The following is a 24,695-nucleotide window of genomic DNA, read 5'->3' on the forward strand; positions in this document are numbered from 1 at the left end:
CACGACGAGTTCAACAACACGGTTCTTATTTGCAATCTTCAACGAATGAAAAGACTCGCTCCTACAAGACTTGGTCGGGGAAGTGATTGAAAGCTTTTCCTGGACGGTCGTATTCTCTCGTTATTTTTATTTATTTATTTTTTTCTTCTATATTTATTCGGGATCAACGGGAGACTGTTCAGAATCGAAATGATGTCGCAGCATATCGATAATAGTATAAAAAAAAAAGATTTGTATCAGGCATACACATTCCACCAAACGAAATACTTTTATCTACCATGTGCTATAGTGTGATTCCAACTTCTATAGTAGATCCACGAGATGATCAACGTTGATTGAAGACAATATTCAGTTCTACGGTTTACGATTTAATACCTTGAGAATTGTTGATGTTTTTTTTTTTAGAAACAGTTTCTTAATATTTAAAGGAGTTTCAAACAAATTATGAGAACTTGAGATTCAGAAATACGACGTGAAATGCAAGCAGTTGTACCACGCACTCGAGAATCTTCTCAAATATTCGTAACGCCCAGATCTGCTTTCGTTCCACTTTACGTTGCCAATGAAACTGTTTACGTATCCGAAACAATACGTATGTATATATCACGTTAAAATTGCGTTTATGCGTCGATTGCATCAATTACTTTCATTTCTCAAATACGCTAAAGAAAAACAATGAAGTACTTGGAACTGTAGAGTACGAAACAAAAATGTCAAAGGTCGAGAGACGATGTAAAAATGAAAGAACGACGAAAGGCACAATCGATGATGGGTCCTTCGCGCGACAAATCGGGGAAAAATACTGCAACGTTCTCAAGAACGCTGCACGGTTGATAAACTAAGCAATCGGGTCTTGGTTGAATTCGTTTACGTGAGTAGTACCCAATACAAAATGATTTTCATACGAATATGCTTCCGTGTCACTTGTTAATCGTTTTCTGAATAATTTTTTTTAGCTAACTCCCCCCCCCCCCCCCTCCCCCACGTTACCAATCTTTTCTTCCTGTGCTTATCATATTCATTCGTAATTTATTTCTGTCGTATAATAACCTCGCATCTTCTCCAAAAATTCTATTATTTTAATTAAATATAATTTCTTATGTAAGTATACATACATATGTATGTATATGTTTATGAGTACACATATATATGTACATATGTATATATATACATATGTATATATATATTTGTATATTTGTCATATACATTCGTCGTGTTAGTAATTAAATAGCGTTTACTTGCCTAAAGTGTGTAGATTTTCGGCGTTTTCTTTCCGCGAATGGAAAAAACAAAAAATAAATCGTTCAAAATGAAAGAGCCGCCGGAAACCTTGATGTAAGGCTTTGTTCCTCCCACGGAAGAACATATTTGTTTATTCATTTATTTAATCATTTGTTTATTTAATAATATATTTATACTTATATTTATATGTATGTATCGTTTCGTCCTCTGATCACCGGTCGTTACCTCTTTTTCTGTTCTATTATTTCTCGTCATTTTGTTTTTTTTTCGACTGCGATCGAATACCAATCGGTTGTATCGATCGATCAGCGTCCTCCTGTAACGTATGTATATACGTACGTTCGTAGATCAACCCGAACGTATATGCATGCGTAACAATATATTGATATAGAAACAAAATATAAGTGGAATTTGTTTAATATATACGTGTATAAAAACTCCATTAGACGTTAAGTTATCTTTATCACCCGGACCTCCTTAGTCTCGTCTAGGTTAGAAACTTCCTCGATTATTTCATCATTCCAACATCTGTATGAAAATAACGATTCTGTAATCCTCGACATCTGAACCCTCGTAATTGTAGGAAACGAAGAACATGTTTCAGCAGAGTATGCTTGTTTGGCCAAAGTATAGTTACGCGAATGTTCTATTCACGTATTCTCTACTTTTATTAGGTTTCAATATTTGTTTATAAGTTGCAATGTTATATAGAATGAAATGATGCATATTAGTTGCGCAACGAAAATGCATAATTTCTTCTATAATAAAATGCCAGTCAATCGTATTATTTTGAAAAGTTTATAAATTAAGCAATTTCTGGTCCAGATAGAAATTTATAATTCGATAGTGTTTAATCTCGTAAAGTTCCTTCATTTCAGATCCCCATAGATACAATAATTACACGAAAGTAGAGGCAACGTATTAAATTGTATCTCGCATATTTTTTATCCCCTCCTTAAATTTTGACGGTTTACCTCTGAATAGGCTTTCCCCTAAAAGAATCGAATCAATTTATATTTATTATTGTGTGCAAATTATTCAATTCCTGAATAAACGTTTATAGTTCTTAAATCCCCAACTGTGTTGTTGCCTTTGAAAGATGTACTACAACTATAAATATTATATAATCTCTAAAGAATAGAAAAGAACTGAAAGAAAAAAGTTTCAATATTCGGCCCGAATCTATTATTAGTGAAGATATCAAATTCGATTACAATTCAATATTATAAAATATTGGTATCGATACAATACAAAAAAAGTAAAGGAATATTTAAAAACTATATATTTCTATAAAATATTATAACATTATCGAAACAGTTTATCAAAAAGAAAACATTTACCAAACCGAATCTTGTTTTCTAATAACAACTTCTGCTAATCTGTATAGTTTTTATCTATAACTGGCTCTCCCTTTCTTTCTGTTCGGATCATGGAAGAACAGAAACAATATCATCTCTCCGATGGAAGCGATAATAGAAATCAGTCGGTGGAACAAAGTTTACGGTGTAAAGTTAAATAAAGATCTTGACGAAACACACATGGAGATTAATATGTATGTACTAATACAAATCGGGACAACTTAACCCTATGATTAATCAAGTATTTTCTTCCGAAGTAATATTATGTTCAACTCAGTATGTTCTAAGAGTTTAAAAATCCAGAAGTATGTACATAGTTAGGGATTATACTTAATTATTTCATCGTAGCTGCAACCCACTAATTTCTGATCGTTAGAGTACACGGTTATAGCCTATCAACCAGAACTCAGGGTGTAGCTGGGCGTCATTTGTGCAATAGTATTCAGAACAGATAAATATTACGCTCAGAAGTATACAGTTACAGAGTTAGCGTTACAGAGCCCGTCTGCAGAAGTGTTGTAACGCAGTTTAAAGAGCGTTGTCGGTTATGTAATTTCCTCGTATTCAATAAAAGAGGGAAGAGAGCAATCGTACTAAATACAGAAACTCGACTATTTCATCGGATTTGATGATTTCCAATTTTGCTTCCTATCTCCTTCTCTCAGTACTTAACGTGAACCGAAGAAAATAAGAAGGCAGGTTCAAGGAAGACCTCGTCTAATGATGCTCGATCGTTATCAAGCATCACCTGGGTGACTGTTCTAAGTTAATTTTCACTATCCGCCTTGCTAAAGACAAGCGACTAGTCAGTGAAAATTATACAACCTAGCCTAGAAAACTAAACGAAACATAGTGTGAGTATTAACACGCAATACTATCGATAGTGTCGTTTATCTAACAAGCCGCAAGACGTTTAGAGACAATCAACCTTTTCTCGTCAACATAACGTGGCTCGGTTGGTCTGTGATCCACAGAGAATTTTTAGACGAACAGCCCTTCAACGATGTAGAAATCTTTTCTTGTCAGGGCCGCCTCGTGACCACGAGATCTGGAAGTCGGAGGAATCGACATCGGTTAGTCGATTGTCCTAGGAATCTCGTTGGAATCGTTTAGTTCCGATTGAAAGAAAGAAAGGAAAATAGAATCTGTATTGGTTCTGTTCTCTTCCCTTTTTCTTATATCACATTCCGTTTCTGGGCATGCTCATCTTTCCCTACCCATTCAATGGTCACGTATGGTCGTCGATGGAGATTCGCAGAGCAAAATGAAATAATAATCGAGTTCGGTTCTTCCGATGTGGACGACGATGTGAACGACGAGGACGAAACAGTTGGAACTTGCGACGCCGCTGCTCTATCCTTTTCCTCGATCTTCTTTGGCGACCAGGTCGATCCGACGAATCGCGTATTCGAGAAGCTCGTGCTCCGTTCTTTTGTGATACTTTCTATCGTCTTCCCCCCACTCATCCCCAGACTCCCCCTTATCCCTTTATTTTTTCATATTTCTCTCTCTTTCTCTCTCGATTTCGCTCTCCGTTTCTGCTCTTTGTTTGTACCTCTCGTTCGTATTCCTTCTTCACACTTTCTCGCTAGTGCTTCTCCACTCCAGTTTCTCTGTCTGTCTGATCGCCTCGTCGTATTATCCGCTAAACGAGAAGGAGTAACTAGGGCGTCCCAGGTGATGTAATCGCCATCAGGGGCGCTGGCGGTAAGGCGACCGGTATGTGATAATATTTACACTGGGGTCGCATGCACGCGCCCTTCACTGCGTCCCTGCACACAGTTACGCGATTCTCGATCACCTCCACGTTTCCTGTAACATCCAGAAAAGAGATTGTTTAGAAACTATCAGCGCGGACGATGGCCGAACAACGATGCCACTTACAATTCAGTTTCTTGTCTATCTAGGGTTACGGGGATTAGGTCTACATACAAAAAATCTCATTAGTTTGTAAAGAAAAACATTGCGAACATTACAAAGTTTGCTCGAACCAGCATTTCGCTAACTGGGGCGTATCAGAAATCTGAATAAGTGAAAATTAGAAGAAAGTGTTTAGTGATTTTAGCATTCGATTTGTTGTTCGTCTGTAGAAGATCGGACAAGCCTGATCTACTAGTTGAAAACGAATGAAACTTACCGTCACTGAGATGGATAAACTTGCAGGCGGGACGGTTGCACACTTGTCGATTAAAATCTTGGCACACCGGGAGGGTGTCCAGTAACTGAAAGAAAATGTGCCAGGTACTTTTATAACAGGTACTTGCTAAGTGTTCGCGAACAGTAGTTACAACAAAAAGGGGACAACTCTCACAGTATCTCACCTCAAGCACACGGAACACAGAACCACCAGCATCCATTCATTCTCTCACACCACTTTCAAAAGGAGACAAATGAATTTTGCCTCTCGAACATCATCGAGCACATTCAGACAGTTCAGTGTTAGAGCATATGCACGGTACATTACATGCTCTAAAAAATCGGATCGTAATACGAATATTTATTAATTACTACTGGTGCACGAATAATCGACAGTGTATTCCACTGGAAAGAAAATTTCGGTAAATATCTTATCTGTGCGAGGAGAATCGATTTTGACGGGTCGATTGTTCGTGCAATTCGAATTAAGAGGAAAATTTGCAGTAGAACTTTTTCATTTTCAAACAGGGCAATTGCCTAGCTTCATTATTCGTACTATTACTCGTCGATTGTATGATTGTTTGGTTCGGTCCAATCGACGCAAGCTGTTAAGCTCGTTTTCACTGATTTTTTTTCTTACGATACGACACCACGGTTGTCAGACTCAAAAGAATTGACTTTACAGAATGGGCGAGAGCAAAGGATTCTGTTTCATTTCTTGACGATTCACGCGTGACTTATGTCTTCCAAATCACTATTTCTTTTTTTTTTTGTTTTGGTTTCTTTCTTTTAATATAAGTTACGTATCATTCCCGACACTCTGTGTGCAAGGAGCGTGCCTGTAAACAAGGATCTGATTCGCAAATTTTGTTGAAGCAACTAAGATATTCAGCATAGTGATTGTCTTATTAGTGTCAATTTCTAGAAAGAAGATGAAACATACGGCAACATCGTTAACAATTGAAATACAGTTGGATTTGGCATAATTTGCGAATCACGTGACGGACAAAAGCCCTCTTCTCAGCGGGCCATTCAGCACAATGACTAGACTGAAATTTTAGTGTTAACAAAAATCGTGGGAAGCAACGTGTCGCGGCTCGTTCGAAACGTTCCGCTGTTGGCTGAAAAATACGGTTTTGCTAAACAGTGACTTAAAATGTAAGACTTGACCAGTAAGAATGAGAAACAATAATCGTATCACTCGTGTGCATGTATAAATATAATATGGCCGCGAATAGAACGTCGCATGCCGATCAATCTTTCATTTCACTCGGAAAAAATGGGAAACGAGTACTCGATTTCTCATAAAAAATATTGATTTGCATGACGAATACTTTGGACGTCGATAAGCAGCAAATTAAAGAAGAAGAAAAAAACGTACAGAAATTATACTAGGTACGTATTCGTGTGTAGGTATGTATTCACAGGGCAGGACTCGAGGCACGAAACTTTAGTATAGACGAATTCAAAGAAGAGAAAAATGTGTAGGACAAATACGTTGAATACGGAGGCATGAGATTATGCTACGTGTACGGATAAATCGAAAGTATGGAATCAAATTTGTTCGAATAATGTTAATGTAAAATTGTTGAAAGTTCGTCCGATACACGAGCTAAAAAATCAAAATTCATTAGCAAGTCAGACCGTACGTTACCGACTCTACTTCTTCGAAACGCTAGTATGAAAAAAAAACTTTGGAAATCAATAGTCTTGGAGAAAAGCTTTGTGTGGACAAATTTTTAGACCGCACGACTTGTACAATCCAGATAGATATATACGAAGTTCCTTTTTGTAAAACTGTGGAAACCCGATCTCTCAAACCAATTGTAATTTAAGTTTGTACAATTCAAATTACAACAATAGAATCTTAGGTGACGGATACAGAATCTAGAATCACATTTATCAAGCGAGCGCCGCTACACTATCGTGAAACGTTTCTACGTGATATTTTGCTAATAACACTTCGTTTCATTGACTCTAATTTTATGCTACATTTTTCTATGTCCGTGCTCAGCTGATGTTACTCCGAGCGAGTTGCAAAAAGTGGAGAGATGACGAAGCAACATACTAACTCGGTTGGTACTAACATTCGAAGCTAGAAAAGTTACTGTAACTAGAATATTGTTTGAATCGTGTGTTCTACACATTTATCTTGAATTTTGAATCCAATGAACGTTACTAAAATATTCTATTTTTCATGGCTCACCCAGTATACAATGTAGCAAAATGTCTGCAAAACTTGCGTACAATACTCCAGGCCAGCTACGCTATCGTCCCGTTCCTCAGATTAGCCCCGAGCGAAAGATGTATGCATATTATATGTACACACACACACACAGAGACACACGCGCAGCCAGCCAGAAACACACACGTACACTCGTATTTAGGAAGATCGAATTTGAGCGTTCCGAGAATATAATAGACAAATGCAGCAAATAGATGAAACATTGAAATCGTCAAAGAAAGACAGAGACAGAGACAGAAAAGTGTGAGAAGGAGAGAGATAACGAAAGAAAGAGAAAGAATGAGTGAGCGAAAGAGAAAGAGAAAAATTCTGTCTCGACGGTTAGCGGAAGAAAAAAACGTTAGATTGAAAAAGCGTTAACAACCTACGAAAAGAGAACCGTTAAACTAGAAAATAACAAAAATTCAATTACTCTTACAGTGTGTACGTACGATGAAACGATTTGCGAAACCGTATCGCGCAAAAGTATAATACCATAGGCTCACCATAGAAGCGTGCAAAATATATGGATGTATTAAAAACAAATAAAGAAAGAGACAGGTATACGTCTCTGTAATTAAATCATCTTCTTTCTTTGTCAAGCAGTCACCGGTTCTACCATGTGTTATGGCGACAATGTATTAGAAACACAGCAACAGATCAATAACTTAATAATACGAACAACCGTGGTAACGAGAAAAAGAGGGAAAGAAAAAATGACCAATGATATTTACAATATTTATATATTATATATTATATATGTATATAAAACATAATATATGAATATTAATGCAAATATCATGTATAATATTATACATATGTATATACATATATATATACATGTATATACATATATATGTATATACATATTAAGAATAAGAATAATGATCATAATAATAACAAATAATTCTTGCAACTGCTTAAAGAGATAATTTGCTACAAACACAGAGTCTGGTCATGCAAATAATGGCCCGGGAGAAGGGGGTGGTTTTCTGCTTGGGTGGTGATCATACGCGTTTAAATTATCCAAGATGGCGTTGGCATATCAAATCACTCAATAAGTAATTTTGTCTTCGCAAGCAACTAGAAAAAATTAAACAATCGTATATATTAATCAATGACATATCCATTAATGTTTCATGGAGATATCGTCTAAACCGTTATTACAATACAATATTGTTCGGTACGGTATTTGTAAGTATTTGTCAGAATATTTTAATGTAACTGCAACAAATAACGGATCAGTATGTGTAAAGTCTATAGTAAACTAGAAAAATTGATCTGCAATCTATATTACTCTAGAAATTTATATGCTAAGAAAGGTGTTAACGACAGAGTTACTCGAGTGTTTTCGAATTCGCCTCGGTTAGCTTAAAATATATCGGATAATTGGAAAAATTCGCGATTTAATTAGTACAACTGTGTAGTATAATAAATTCCACGTCTCTTACAAAAGCGAATCGTATTTGCACAGTCAGATTGATTACTATTTCAGAAGAGAATTCAACGATTGTTTACGCGAGTTTGGTGTATCCTGAAACAAATCTACTTTGTCATATAATCAAATGAAAATGACTGACGTAAAGTATTGGTGGGCAATATTCCGGTTTACCGATTTCTGTCTACAGTGAACTCTCGATATATGTCGTCGAGGCCTGAAGTCGAGATTCGCCGAGATCAAAGAATAGTGTCTCCTGGAGGAGAAATGACATCAGGACCTGTGTTGCTGACATATATCGAGAATTCACTGTAGTTCCTTTTGAACTTGTCGAAGCTGGAATAAAGTGTATGTACTTGTCACTGAAATCCGTAATGCATATACATGTAATACATACATATAAAGACGACATTACTTATAGAATGATTTAACTAGCAGCGGCGAAAATATTAAAAATAAAATTAAAGAAATTCCCTCGTTTGACGTGATGAACGATCGTGAATCATAACTATTTGTTCGATTATTATCGAAGGTGTCGGAGCTCTCCTCTCTTCATCACCCAAGCATTCGTGTGCTGCCAAAAGCCGACTTGAGAGAACCGCGGGGTTTTGGTTCGCGTGCGTGAATTACAAGACTTGAAACACACACATCCACTCATTACTAAAGCTACGGAAAATAGATAAAGATATAGATCCATGGGGGTATTGTTGGGGGGTGGGGGTTGGGGGGTTGATCCACGCCTGCGAACCGAAACTGCCGTAGGTGGCTGAACAAAGTCAGCGATTATTGGCATTCGTATAATGTGGATATGGGATGTCGTAAGCTGTCAAATTAATAATATTCTACTGCAAATAAGTTCAACACTATAGCAACTGCGACTCCGCAACCATAACAAAAGAGCTGATTATGCTCACAAAGGACAGAAATAAGTTAAACCGTTTATCCGACCTGAACAGAGAGATTGTGGAACGCAATAAAATGATTCAGGATGGAGGAAAGCTTTGTCAATTGTATCGTAGGCGGTTCGTTAATGAAACAACGCGAAATCGTTACTAATTTGCACCCTTTCTTGTCAATTTTCTTCAGCTTGTTTCCCGGCTACAGGCATCGTAAGCTCTCTATGTAAGCGATAGAATTTTCGTGTTCGTTTTCGTGGTAGCGATAAATTAATAATGACCTGGGTCGAGACCAGACAGAACGGGATAAAAGGTGATGGTATGTTTGGAAGTCCAATCTCGGAAGGACAATATTAAATCTGTCAAAAAATTTTGAACTCAAACCGGTATACAGGGCGTCCCAAAAATGTTTTACTTCCTTGAAAGAAGAGGTCATTTGAAGTAACTTTTTCCTTTGCGAAAATGTTCTCCGCGGGTTTGCTAAAGAGTTATTGAAGGAAAACATTGACCAATCACAGCTCTGGTTGGTCCATGTTTTTCGCTAATAATTCCTACACAAAGCCGCGGAGAACAATGTACGTTTAAGCAAAACAATGTCCTGGGTCCTAGGTAACGGTATCGTTTATCAACTATTATTGTCAGATTCTTCTATTTTAAGAATAATTTTTACATTATTTTTCTCTCTAAATAGCCACAATATTGTTTTGGCCGAAATCACGCCATTGTCATTGTCATTATCCGTCCAACAAATAAATGATAATCATAGATAATCGACTTGGAGGGATCGCGAATCGAACGGAAGCATTGTGACGCAACGATTCTATTATAGGAACATTAATATCAATATACATGCAATACATATCGGACATTATTTAACAAACAGTCTATACCGTGAGGAAATTCTAGTGCGATAAAAAAAGATGCACAAAAAAGGTAGGATACAGAGATAAATTAATTTCGATATTGAAGCATTTAAGAACAAAGTAAACAAAATATACATACAGGGTGTCTCATCGAAGTTTATTACTTGAAACAGTTCCTCTAATTTTATTGCTTCAAAAACGAATTTATTCGGGATGTTAGTCCCAAAAATGTCCCAAAAATGTTATACTGCCTTGACAAGGTCATTTAAAAAAACTTTTTCCTTTACAAAAATCTTCTCTATGGCTTTGTTAAGGAGTTATTACTCCCTAATAATAACTCCTGAACGAAGCCGCGGAGAACATTTTTGCAAAAGAAAAAATTGCTTGAAATAACCTCGGGAATCGCCCTTTTCAAGGAAGTACAACATTTTTGGGCCACCCTGTAGAATAAATGTACCGAAAAGAAGACTAATATCGTATCATTATAATGTTGTAATAAATTGGTATAATAGAGCAAAGCGAACTTAAAAATAAGTTTTCATAAAAAAAAAATATTTTCCAAACAATAAAAACCTGAAAGATGTTTCAAGAAATTAGGATATGTAAAACTTCCTCTATCCTTGCTTTGTCAGGTGTATCAGACGTATCTCGGTAATAAAAGGATCCACAATAAACGCGCAATGTTAATGTAAGAAGCGTATATATCAAGACAATGGCATGATAGATATAATAGTAAATATGTAAATAACAATAAGGATAGTAGTAATAATAATAATAAAAACAATAATAACAACAATAATAATGATAATAGTAATATACGTAGTATGTTTTAACTAAGTGAATAAAAACCGATTATTTAAAAACCATTGAGGTTACAAGAAAGTTTTTAAATGGAAATTAAATAATGTAAAACTTTAAAGTTCTAGCTGATTGGGTGAACTTTGATCAAATTTCGTTTTCATTAAGCCTATCTGAAAGTGTATGCATGTGTGAAAGAAATATAACAATCTATAAAATATACACTTGATTTTTAATGGTATTCAAGATGCTGTACGTACAAATTTCTAAAAAAGAGAAACCAATACTGTCGAAAGGAAAAAGAGGTTGATGACAATGTGGATGGGGATCTTAAGAGTCACGAATTAATTGCCACGTCTAGATAGGTAGAAAAATATTTGTTCTTTGTAACACAAATTTGTAGTACGTGCAACTCTTCGAAACCTATTTATTACAAAGATATGTGTATATTTCATTGGCTGCTGAATTCGTTCTAAAGCACGCTCTCCAACAATTTAAAAAATATACAGAGTGTCCCAAAAAAGTTATTTCAAATGACCATAGGAATCACCCTTTTAAAAGAAATACAACATTTTCGGGACACCCTGTATATACATATTTTCGACTGTACCAAACAGGTTTGCTCTTCGTATCATCCAATTTCCATTGAAAAACTTTTTTCTTATATTCAGTAGTTTTTAAACAATCGAGTTTTATACATTTAGCTGAGATATACTGTATATGTATGTATTTACTATCTACGTATACATAGTAGCCCAAATAAAGTATTACAAGCTGTTTTCACCAAAAGAAATAGCAATTATCAACTTCATCTTTTTAGTCGAATAAGGAGGTAGATGGTTTCTTTAATTTGATTTTATCTACGAGATCAATGAAGACGTCCATGAAGCTACAGTTTTGGCTGACATAATGTATTTTGATTTGGATAAACGTATTCATAAGCTGGTCCTCCATAGATTTATCTAATGGTTACCAAAGAGATAGATCGTAAGTGCCCTTCGCTACGCAGATCAAAAAGATAGTTCAACAAAATGTTATTTCATTCGATAAGATGTAGATGTATATCAATAGGTAAGAGATATTAAATTTTTTTCATTAAAATCGATTAATATATATGTTACATGTCATTTTTTAATTGGGTCCCTTAACCTATTTCACAGCAGGACAAAGATGAAGTCGATATCTGCTGAGGCCTGAGAGAAAGCAGCTTGTAACACTTTGTTCTGTTCATGTATGCATACGTATACGTATATATATATATACAGATACATATACGTGTACATATACATCTACATATACATATACACATACATATACATATGTAGCAAACTGCTCAACAGCAAGGTCTTGCTAATTACTGAAGAAGAAGCGTGCATCTCTTTCTTCGTGAATAGGTCTGTCTGTAAGGGGAAGGAGAGAGGGTGACGACAACGCTTTCGAAGTAGCATAATAATAATTATTGATGTAATAATAGTAGACAAACACCAGATAAGGCAGTGGTTATTCGCAGTTATAGTTGCGGTGAGCAGTCGTGAGGGAGATGCCCCCAAAAGCTACGTGTTAGCCAAAGTTACCGAGGGATCGGAACAGTGCTTCATCACCCATTTATTCGTCATAATTGATGATTGTTAAGAACTCAGTTAATGTGTGTACATGCCTTATCGACAGTTAGGTCGTGGCTCCACGCTAAAAATTGAGATTGTAGGATGATCAAACGCGTTCCTCACCCCTGTTAACCTTGAAGGTTAGCAGCATTAAAAGGTCCGAGCTTGCATTAAAGCGCCGTAACGATTTTCTGAAATTGCGAAATTTCGAAATCGAATGAAACCGTTCCACATTTGAATGAACGAAAAAGAAAATTACAAAATTACGCCCTAGCATACGATGTGGCAAATCAATTTCTTACCCATTTTACGAATGTCAGGGCGCTTCTAATGCAGATTCGAGACCCAGATAAAAAACTGGTTACAATAATGAGTCTACCTGTCCGCAGCTGTCTGTGTAGACGACACAGTGAGCGTTTTGGGGGACCACTTGGGCCCCGACAGTGGCTAAGGCTGCTAAGGCGATCCACATGCAGCAAACGAGGCAGTGTTCGGTACGGTTTTTTTTTTTTTAAGTATTGGTAGCAGTTTTATACATATATTTTTTCAATTCGTATTTTTGTTTTTTTTTTTGTTTTTTAATGATATCGTCATTTATCACCAGTCGATCGAATTCGATGGAGCGGGCACCAAAAATCAAAATAAAACACGTCGGAACGTGTTCTCGGGGCACCCAGGTACATGTACGAGAGAACAAAAAGAGTTCGAGTATGTTCGTTGTTATTCGTATTGTTTTTTTCAATATTTTAGGATGATTTTGTTTTGTTTTTTTTTTTTCGTTGTCGCATCGTTGGTCGAAGAAATTTCCATGGAAGCACGTTTAAGAATGTAATTTTTTTTTTGTCGATCGCAACGGATTTTATATTTAGTATATATTTTTTTTTTGTCATTTTGGTGTACAGACGAAAAGTAGTCGATGCGAGGGTAGGGTATAGGAAAAAAGCCGAGGGGTGGGTGGGTGGGGGTGGCGTGTAAATCGCGTGAAAATAAAAGGGTACACCATGCGGCGACATCGTGTTGTTGTTTACGGAAATCGTGTGTTGTTCCCACGTAAACGTATGTAATTTTCGTTTTCATTTTCGTTTGTAGTTATTTTTTTGTTTAAGTCCAGTGACAAGTTGATGCATGTACCAGGGTGTATTCGTTGCAACGTTTTGCCGTTGGCGTTGTTTCCGAGTGATGGGGCGAACATGACGGCGATAATGCAGTGCACACATACCAAGCCAGCATTTATCAATAGATTTAGACGTATGTGTGTACGTGTATAACGTGTAGAACGTGTATAACGTATATCGATTACGTTTACGTGTCACGGTAGAAAGAAATCGCGAACGCGTACACGTATGTTTGAAGCAAATTTTGTAAAAAAAAAAAAATAAAAAAAAGAACAGAGTTATATTAAAACCAATCCGTCACCAAAATTCGTTGATCAGAAACGATCGTAAATCCGTTAATATGTGTGATCACAAGCAAATATACGTGTGTGCATATATGTGTGTTCGTTTGTATGCGCAATGGCGACAGTTTGTATTTAGTGTGTGCGTGTGTGAAGATCATGGGGGATCGGAGATCCGTAAAAAGAAAAAGGACGAGAGAAAGGAGAATGATTACAGGGAGAATGGTAGTAAAGGTTTACGGTGATTCGTTCCCAGCGCACGGGACGGTGGGAAGTATTCACAATCGCCACATAAATGTAATCAATCGAAGATCGGCGGATCGAGGTTCCGTAGCATGTCGTTGTAGATTCCGAAGAGCGGGGAATAATTCAGGGGCGTGTGGCGTTTCAGGATGAATTTCGGGATTGGAGAGTGATTCGGGCACGTGCGTGGCGGGCCATGATGGATTTTGGGGATGTTGCGTCGGTTCGTATCGTGGATGGTATACCAGGGATGAAAGCGTTGACGGGACGAGATCAAACAGTATGCGTGGTAATTTTCGATCGAAAGACGTGCGTGGTGGATATCCAGGCAGAGGGCAAGCATGAAACAGAAAGTTGAAAGAGTGGTTATGAAACGATCGGCGAGTAAACGTGCAGAGACTGGTATGTGGATCATGTTTGGAACCATTCACTGTAATTTGTATAGCTACGTGGCTAGAAAATTCTCATTCCATTTTCATTCGTGTCAGCTAATATTATAGATACAGTTGTTTCTTATTCTCTATCAACTATATAACAATTATAAAAATATGTATGTATAGAGAAAGACAGAAAGAGAGAGAGAGAGAGAGAGAGAGAGAAAGAGAGAAAGAGAGAGAGAGAGAGAGAGAGAGAGAGAGTACACACAATAAACAATCTTGTTCGCATGCGCTTAAGTTTTGTCGTTCCCGTGGGATGTCGTGTGTTCGTGTGTTGTGCGTGTTATTCGTTCGGTATTGAGTATACTGATGGAAGCTGAAAAAATTGGACTTTAATCAGAACAATCTTGTCATTCTTTTCTATCCTTGTGTAAGATAAAAAGTGAGTAGGCAGTGTCAGAATATGAGGACAAAATTATAAGGAGGGCTCTCATACAGATAGTGTACATATATACACACTGTCACATTCGTAACGTAAACCTATTGTTTTATATTATCCATTGTACAAGCGAAAACAAAGAACCAAGTGCTGTGCTAAACGTGTACAGTGTTTACCCGATATATGTCCAAAACATGGGTCCAACCAGGGACATATATCGCGTAGGAGATATTATTCTTTGATCCACGCGACCTTACTTGGCCCCTCACGGGGTATACCCTGCGGCAGTGGGGATCTGGGACTTTTATCGGCTAGACATTTGGGATATATATAGAGTAAACACTGTATTTACACACTCGAATGACTCGACACGGTACCAAATAAAATCTGCTATCGATAAGCATTTCCATGACTCAATAAAGAGTTGAGGATAATCCATTGCGAACTCAAAATTTATGTATCCTTCTCATGAACTCCGGTACAGTATAGAATGAACGACAACGATATTAATAATAATACTAGAAATAGCAATAATGACGATGGTGGCGACGATGATAAATTCTTTGTGATAGAAAACGATGAAATGCTATGTCATTTGAATTACTCGAACCCGTTGAGCCCAATTTCTTCAACCGCCATTTTTAGACACATGCGTGAAGAAACATCGTGACGTCGACATTGTGTTACAATTGAATGCACGTACAAAAATTGAAAGAGAGATTACAAGAAACAAGACCAGGTATAGAGATAGAATTGACAAAGAGATATTTATTTCGTCCATACAATAATAGCGTGGAAAGATACACAAAAGAAATGAATGAGAAACAAGCCAGTACTATGTACCTCCTACGAACATTTTGCGTGGAAGCCGTAAGTGTTCTACGTGTGTACTCTATAGAGAAGCGTTTTATCGGATCGAGTACCATTTATTGATCGTGAAGCTCCAAGTGTTCAAGCTTGCATGTGCGACAAAATAAAGTGCTACTGCGATACTTACATCGGAAAGAGTGCTTCACATCGGTTTCTATAACATAGGTGTACATAGATAAGACAGAACTGCGGGGTACCCAATAGAAATCGATCAGAACTCAAAAGTCAACAGCTCGTTGGAAATGATCTCTCTCGGATAAATTTTGCTGGATACCGGAAGTCAGTTCTATCTATTCATATTCACCTATCGGCCGTCACACGTTGGACGTTAGAGTGCGGCGATAAACCATCGGTCAAATAGTCTTGGCCATTTGAGAGTGCAGCTCCGGCTTAATTTGCTCCCTGTTCGTGCGGTGCCATGAACATGTATTTACGCATTTACAAAACGTAATGGCATCGACGAGTCGTGCTCAGAAACCACGTGAGACGGTGCGCGTTTCGTGTCACTCGCGCATACAACGTCTCTTTCGCCGTCCATCGACACGAACGGGCAAATCAAAATTCGAATACCGATTGTAATCGCGTATTCCCATTCGATACTCATGATTTCATCACTTTGTTTTCTTCTGTATATATACACAGAGTTTTCTTCTGTGCATATATACATGCACGCATATATACATACAAACATACATATTTTATATGTACGCATATGTATATGTATACACAGACATATATATTTGTATGTATGAATATGCAATTACCGACCTTGATATATTGATATGTGTAGACAGTAGTGCACGGTTATAATTGTATCAGTTTGGTGGACAGCATGAAAATTCTCACGAGCAGGACACCTTTTCCGCAACTGACAAAGATACAGTGAATTCTCGTTAGGAGTCAGTTGCGCGGTTCTGGCGACTGACTCTTAGACGAAATCACGCTGGAAACCTAAGAGTCACATCCGTCTATGAGTGATAAGCCTATGACTACTAACCGATAGTGACAAGAAGACTGAGAAAATGTCTTTCTGCGATACAATGTTGCACGTAGCTCGAGAGACGGCTCTCGCCTCTCACCGCGGCGGTGTCCACTGACTCCAAATCGTAAGGTTGGCACTGACTCGTAACGAGAATTCACTGTATACATGCAACAAAAGAAATTTCATTTTCAGGAATTGTCGTCTGACCGTTATAATTGCAATAGCGATGGGTACTCGAGATTCTTCTGATTAAAATAAGTAAAAAGACGATGTAAATCGGACTATTTTGATCGATTGAAGCACTGTGATTTGGACCTCCCATTCTTGACGCCAGGCGGCCGGACCCCATACTTTCGCTTAGGTTCTGGTGGGAACGGTCAGCATAGGTGCTCAGCGTCACCACATCGCTCTGTTCCAGTCACACTCGACACGTGCTTTGCTGTCTTCGTCGAGCGATTCGGTCAATAACGGACGACGTGTAGCGCGAAGTAGGGATATCACGTGGTACCTACAAGTTTTTCACTGCCATCTCCCGATGGACGATCAGTACATAATTAAGACGTGGGTTGCCGTATGTTAAATTGGCAAAATTAGTCCGATTTACCTCGTGTTTGGACTCGTTCTAATCGGACGAATCTCAGTGATCCGTTGGTACTACAATTATAAAAGTAACACGATAATTACTGATTACAACGATTACATGTTCACTTTTTCCAGTCGTGGCATTGCACATATATTGTATTCGTTCTCGATCCTTGTCCATTGAGTGAGATGTAGCGTCGCTGAGCTCAAGGAACTGACAAGTGAGCTTGACTCGAGCAAATTGAACCGTGTATTTCTTATGCAATTCTATCCGTGCACTACCGTACGTAGAAATATTGACGAGTTTACTTTCTTGACACAGAACGTCAGCAAACAATCTGCGTAGCACTCTTCTCTCCTTTTTGAATCGCAAGGCAGTTTGAAAGCGATCAGAACAGGTGTAGGCCTCGGCGCGATACTTGATGCGATCAGAAGCGTGGATTATTTGATATGAAATAGAGATGCATGTACAGCGTTTTTTTTTCCGGCGGCGACACTGCCTTTGAAATCGCGACTCATCGGTAACAAGTGCGACGTGGCTCCCGGTTACCGAGACTCGACGTGTTGCAAAGGTCTTTGTCCATGTGCCAAGCAGTTACAAAACAATTCAGTAGGCACACGCGCGAATATAAGAAAATTCTTACGCAGGCGATTAGCGGCGAAATAATATAATTCGAAGCTTGGATATGAAGCTGACCGAACGCAGGATTGGTTAGTTTTGGACACTGGGGATTTTTTTTTTTTGAAAAAGATCGACTTGCGTACTCATTTTATAGAATTATTTGGAATATTCTAGGTCATTGCCGTAAACCGTAATTCTTTGTCTCGAACAAAACACAAATTTTTCTTCTCGTCACTTATGTTGTTCTATAGGTGCATCGACGCAATTCCGATTCTTATTTAAATTGTAATAAGAATCTTGTTCCTCCTTTGCATCGTGGTGGAATAAAGAAAATCATTTTCTTTATATTTTTGGTGGTAGGTATGGTATTTCTGTTTGATTAGATAATGACTTTTCATAATAATTTTATAATACGTTTGTAATCAACGAAAACTGTTTCGTGTATCCTTCACTTCAGTAATTTCAGAATTATAAAATATATTCTCTTCTACAGTTTGTACGTATGGTTGTGCAAATGATCGAGTCGCTCGAGATCCAGTCATAAGGAAGTCCAACGAATAACATCGATCTTTTTCAACGGTTAATGAAAACGGTATTGGAAGTAAAACTAGATATAATGTGGCGATTGTTCGTAAGAATTATAGGATGCAAATGGGAGAGTCGAAATGATTTAATACGGGTGAACCTAAATATTACTCCTTCGTGCCTCCAAATTTCGCAACTAAAGCGCAACTAAAGCTGGGGCACGGGTGTGGAAAAAGGGGGTATGGTACGTATGGTGATGTGAGGGAGGTGGTGGTGGTGGTGATGGTGGTGTAAATAACATAATTTTTACGATCAGAGAAACAAGAAAGAAGTAGAGAAGTAGAGGAAGAATAGAGAGAATAGTGAGTTGTACGCCCGTATTATGGCGTTCCTCGTAATGAAAGCGGCTAACATCTACAAGATTTTAAAGACGACCACGTGCTTGGTAATGCTTGGATTCCCGATGAATAATGAAATGTGTGCGTACAATTTACTATTATCTTGTTCACCGAGAACTCTTCAACTGCAATGTATTTGAATCTGTCCGAAAAAAAAAGAAAAATATAAAACAAGAATATACAACAACATTTCATAACGGATTAAGAACAATGTTACCAATTAATTCACAGAAAAATAATTGGAAAATGAGAAAAGGCTAAAACCAATATTACGTAGAGGAGCGAGTAATGATACAAGCACCAAGTCGACTAGATACCGTCAAAGGATATGTATAAAACAAGGGAAGCAGGAAGCGAGGCTAAGACTGTGAGCAATAATGGACGCAATATCGAGTAATACACGAGTATATATGTAGTATATATAATATATTATATAATACTATATATATATATATCTTTTTTTTATACATATATTTATATTTTAGAACTCACACACACACACACGCACGCACACACACACACATGTATGTGTACATATATTTATATTATATCCCAATATACATATATATGTACGAATATGTATACATCTATACGTATATATGTATACATATGTATGTACATATATATATATATACATAGGATTGCATTACTAGGGATTAGCGAGTTGTTGGGAAGTTCTGTTTCGATAGAAAGAGATGAAATAAGAAGAAGCATTAATAAAACAAATATTCATGCATTTCTCAAGCATTATTATTACAAATACTGGCTGACTCCTTGACAAACCCCGTGAGCGTGCACGCGCGAAAACGCATTTCGGGACCTTCGAAGACTCGTTTCTTAGTTGTTCCTTAATTCTTTTGTTTTCGTTAATCTATCATCTCGCAATCATTCAAACTTGTTGCTGAAACTCTATTCTGTTATTTCCTTGAGTCGATGGCGCAGATTACACGTGGTTAGATCTCCTATACGATCTGTTTTTCGATTAAATGGACGACGTGTCAGTCTCGTGGGACGTCTTCTCGCAACACGCAGCTTTTATCACGCTGTCTACGTGATATCGTGCAACGTGTGTGTAATTGTGAATGTGTATATGTGTGAGTGCATATGCGTCTACATGCATACAAGAGTTCAAGATTATAGATAAATCTCTTTAAACATAATTATACAATTTTCAAAATTTCGTTACACTTTGAAATCTTGTGCACACTCTTTCTTATTTTTCTTTCTTTTTTTTTTTGCGCATATGTGCATGTATGCACGCAAGCATGGTGTTCACGCGTATCCGCGTTTATGTGACGTCTAGACGAAAGATTCAGGACGAAACGGTACGCAATTATAAATTACTATTTATACGCGTGTAATATACGTAGTTTCGTCGTGAAACCTGTTTCTTCTCTTATTGTTTATAATCCTTATTCAACAGTTTAGTACATAATATTATCGTTATTATTATTATTATTATTATTATATATGCTTATTTGTCTATTATTTCGCGACTTATGGCTACTTTTCTCTTTTCGTTGCACGATATCTATATGCAACACTGATAATGTATTTAGGATTTTTGTCGTATTTATATGTACGTATGTATAGATTTATATAGAAATATAATAATGTGTGCGTATACATATATCTATATATATATATATTTATATTTATATTTATATATATATATATATATGTATACATATATATGCAATGTAAGTAGATCAGACGTTGTGCTTTTTTTTTACGTGTTCTCGTCGAGTTAATCGGCTACTTCAGTACACGTGTGTTCTTCGTGTGCGACGGTGTATGAGTGCAGGGGGAAGGCACTTCTGCTGTTTTTCGTTCGATATTTCGCCGAGAAACTCAGATCCGCTGTTCATCTTTCTGACTGATTGTCTATCGAACCCGATTTTGATCGTGGAGGTTATCAAATAATACAGTGAATATGAAGTTTCAAAAATCGGCCAAATCTGATTGACCTGAAATTTTGCACATAGCCTCTTGTTTCATTAAAAACATGTTTCCCGAAAGGATTTTTGGCTACCCGAAAAAAAATGTATCATATTACTATCATTTTCTACCTCAACGACACAACACTTTATACCGGCATAACGCATGGATTAGGTGTCGTTTCTGAGCTTGTTATCGCTGTAAGCGTATTGGGTCAGGTCTCAGATTTGGATACGATTATGTTGAATTTTTATTGTTTTATAGACACGGTAGAGCATGGCTGTAAATATCGTTTTGAAATGTGTCCAGATAATAAAAGAGACGCGAACCCATTGATTGGTTTGATACGAAAACCTGTTGAAATTGGAACGGAAATGTAGAAAGGTGGATAACGTTATGTTGGTATGGTAGGAAATGACAATAAAATGATAAAAAAATTTATTCGAATCGCCAAAAATCCTTTTGGGAAACATGTTTTTAATTCAACATGAGGCTTTTAATGCAAATGTGCGAAATTTGAGCTCAATCCGACTTGATCGGTTTTCGTGACTTAAACCAATATTAATGAATCTTGGAACATATATATATATCACATTCCTCTCCTTTTAATCATTGTTGAATAGACTAGAAATGTTTGTGCAAATTTATATCCTATGATAGCGTTAATGCAAGATTGTACGTAAACAAAGATATGCATAACAACGACGTATTACACTTTTCAGAACTACCTGAAAGATTGTACGAGAATAAACGGTAACTGGAATCAGTATTAGCAAACAAAAAATCCTCGACACATTTATACCTATAGGTAAAAAGAGTCAGCAGGGTCTTGTTTCCGGGGAAAATCTGAGAAAAATCAGCCACCCTCTCGATAGTGTACAAGAGTGAACAACAAGTCAAGGAACACTGGTGTCGTCAGTTCGTGTGCACGAGTCTTTATAAGCCGAAGAATACGTGTCACAACTCGATTTGTCTGTTCTAGGAGGCCAAGGAAGTATGATCGTCGGTATTGTGTACCTGTATCGAAAGTGTGTGTGTGTGTAAGCACACTTGCGAATCTGAGTACCGGTTTTCGTCGTGTCTATAGATGCATCCGGTTGTTACACATTGAAAACTATCACAACGTATCGCCTTTAGAGGTATTTCAGCTAGCGCGGAACAAAGACAGCCTCTCCGCTCTGTTTCGTTCGATAAACGATACAAAAGTAACCGTCGTATACTCTGCCTCTATGGAAGACCGTGTTTCTGAACAATGTTACGCTCAGAGGATAGTCATATGGTTGCCACAAATTTAGTACTTTGTGCGTGTGAGCGCATTCTGCGAAATACGCGATGTATCTACGCGATGAGGGGGGGAGAAGATGCCTTTGCCACTCGCGAATGAACAAAGGGAACCGTGACAACACGTAACAGAATGTACAATTGTTTCTAACAGCGTTGGTTCATTTTTTTTTTGCCGCTTAAGCAGTTTCATTACATTGTCAATTAAATAGCAAAAAGATTGAATCTACAATCCAGTTATATTAGGCCGATTTCAAGATTTGAACTTACGGCGAAGGATTCCTCGAAGCTCAAAAATCTTTTCTTTAATCAGAAAACATTCATTTAATAAGAGAAAATGATATTTGATGTAAACGATTTAACTTCGTAATATTATTAACTGTGTCCATCTAAGCGAATTCAACATAAGATAACACATATTGTTAGATTGTTAATTTCTGCCACCTGTATAGGTAAAACACGTAGTAGGTTCCGCGAACATCTAAAATATTTTACGATTAGATTTGCGTGTTAGCAAGGTTCCATTCGTTCTGTTAATGATATCAAGAAAATTCTTATTTACACGTACATAGATCTACATATACATATGTATATCATATATTATATACATATATGTATACGTATATGTACTATATATATATATATATGTGTATGTATATACATGTATATATATATATATCATGTATATCCATCTTCGGTCAGTTTTACCATCTCGGCTAAAACAGGCTTTCAAATCACTGGCAAACACGTGTACGAATACAAAGAAGAGAGCAATTAATTCTATACGAGCAATTGTACTCGTGACATCATTATTCCGTTCGGACGTTATCCCCGTCTCCGTAAGAAATGCACAACTACAAAAGTACATTGACACGTATGCGTGTGTATTTGCCCTCTGTAGAGTGTTCGTGTGTCAGTTTTGAACCGTTTGTGCGGTCGTGTGTCATTTAATGCGCATGTGAACTCGTTTTCATTTTTCTGTTATCCGTTATTAGTCTTATGTTTCCTCTATCTCTTCTCTCAAAGATCAGCCTCCATGGTTCTTTTCTTTTCGCTTTTCGTTTTTTCTTTTTCAGTTTTGCAAATTCCTGTCGATACATGTAATATTTGTCGTTCGTTTACTCTGATTTCCGCTTAGGTTCGCTCGTAATCGTCTGTTCGCTCGACTAAATGCATAAGCTCGAAAGTTGCAATTGACGAGGTTCACTGTGTGCAACAAACTCCCCCGAATTGAATCCACAAAAGGACAGGAGGATGACGCCTCGTGTTTCACATGCTAATTACATACTATCTAGATAAATATACTATTATCAATATTACCGTTATTATAGCCCTAAGTAAAATAAGATAGGACGATGTCTCTGCTAAATCTATGCATATGTTAATTAAATTACACACACACGCACACACGCACACACGCACGCACACGCACACAAATATGCGCGCGCGCACACACACATTCATATATATATATATATATATATGAATTAAAAGGACTGCCACGAACACGGCGGCATTTCCATTTCAATCTTATCGATGTGCAAGGTGTTTCTAGGAAACATACGTTACTATAGTTCAGTTAATCCCTAAAACTAAATAGAAGGGAGAGAGATCAGGTCGGTGGAAACACCATCTCGGGAAAGATTGGAGTTCTACAATAAGAATAAAAATAATACAATATTTAAAAAGTACGATCAACAGGAGTCTAGGACCTCCTACAATTAATTTTCTCTGCTTTCCTCTTTCTTATTTTCCTCTAGTCCTCTCTCCCCCCTCCTTTTTCTTTTTAGAGTAGGCTATACGTTAAACGATCAAAATTAAAATCTGAGAAATCGATAAACCAACAATATATATATATATATAGTGAATAAAATCAATCGATCACGAATAATTGAACAATCGATTGAGAAACTTAAAAATGTACGTCGAACCAGCCAACTCGATTTAAATTCGTTTTAACTTCTACGGATTTAAAAGGCAAGTGTCGCGCACGTGAATATGTGACTTAGGCCGAGCGTGGTTTCCGTCCATTCTGGTGTATGTATGTCTCTATATATATATACATATATTATATTTGTACAATATTTATATGTATATACACACAGTATCTTTCAAATATATTCAAAATATTTTTTAAATATAAGAAGAATACAGTAAAATTCTGAAGAAACATTTCTTTCGAATAATATTCATCGCAACAGATAAAATAATATACACTAAACAAAAAAGAAAAACGGAACAAATCGCGCCGCGTGGCGCGTCGCAATAGAAATTTTTTAACAAAAGTAAAATTACCGCTAGGTAGGCCAACTAAGATCGACGAATTTTTGACCTATAAATAAAATTGTGATTACGAACTAGGTAACGTTAAACGTTATGGGAAGAAAACGGAGAAATTATTAAGAAAAATCCCGATGACTTGTACGAAACGCAAAGTTTTAACTCTGGCAAGTCTTCATAGATCCACTTTAACAGACGATGAT

The 24,695-nt window shown here is 37.0% G+C and overlaps 1 protein-coding gene across 1 annotated transcript in view; it reads right to left on the minus strand.

Annotated features, from left to right (window-relative positions):
* Positions 1–4,272: 4,272 nt before the first annotated feature.
* LOC143357961 (protein muscleblind) overlaps positions 4,273–24,695 on the minus strand; it is a 420,294-nt gene continuing 399,871 nt past the window's right edge. The window contains exons 12-13 of the transcript XR_013082911.1: positions 4,738–4,822; positions 4,273–4,412 (exon numbers count right to left, since the gene is read on the minus strand). The gene's annotated coding sequence lies outside the window, so the exon portion shown is untranslated. The remainder of the gene's footprint in view (positions 4,413–4,737; positions 4,823–24,695) is intronic.

Source organism: Halictus rubicundus, chromosome 10 (genome assembly GCF_050948215.1).
Source record: "Halictus rubicundus isolate RS-2024b chromosome 10, iyHalRubi1_principal, whole genome shotgun sequence".
NCBI classification, from domain to species: Eukaryota; Metazoa; Arthropoda; class Insecta; order Hymenoptera; family Halictidae; genus Halictus; species Halictus rubicundus.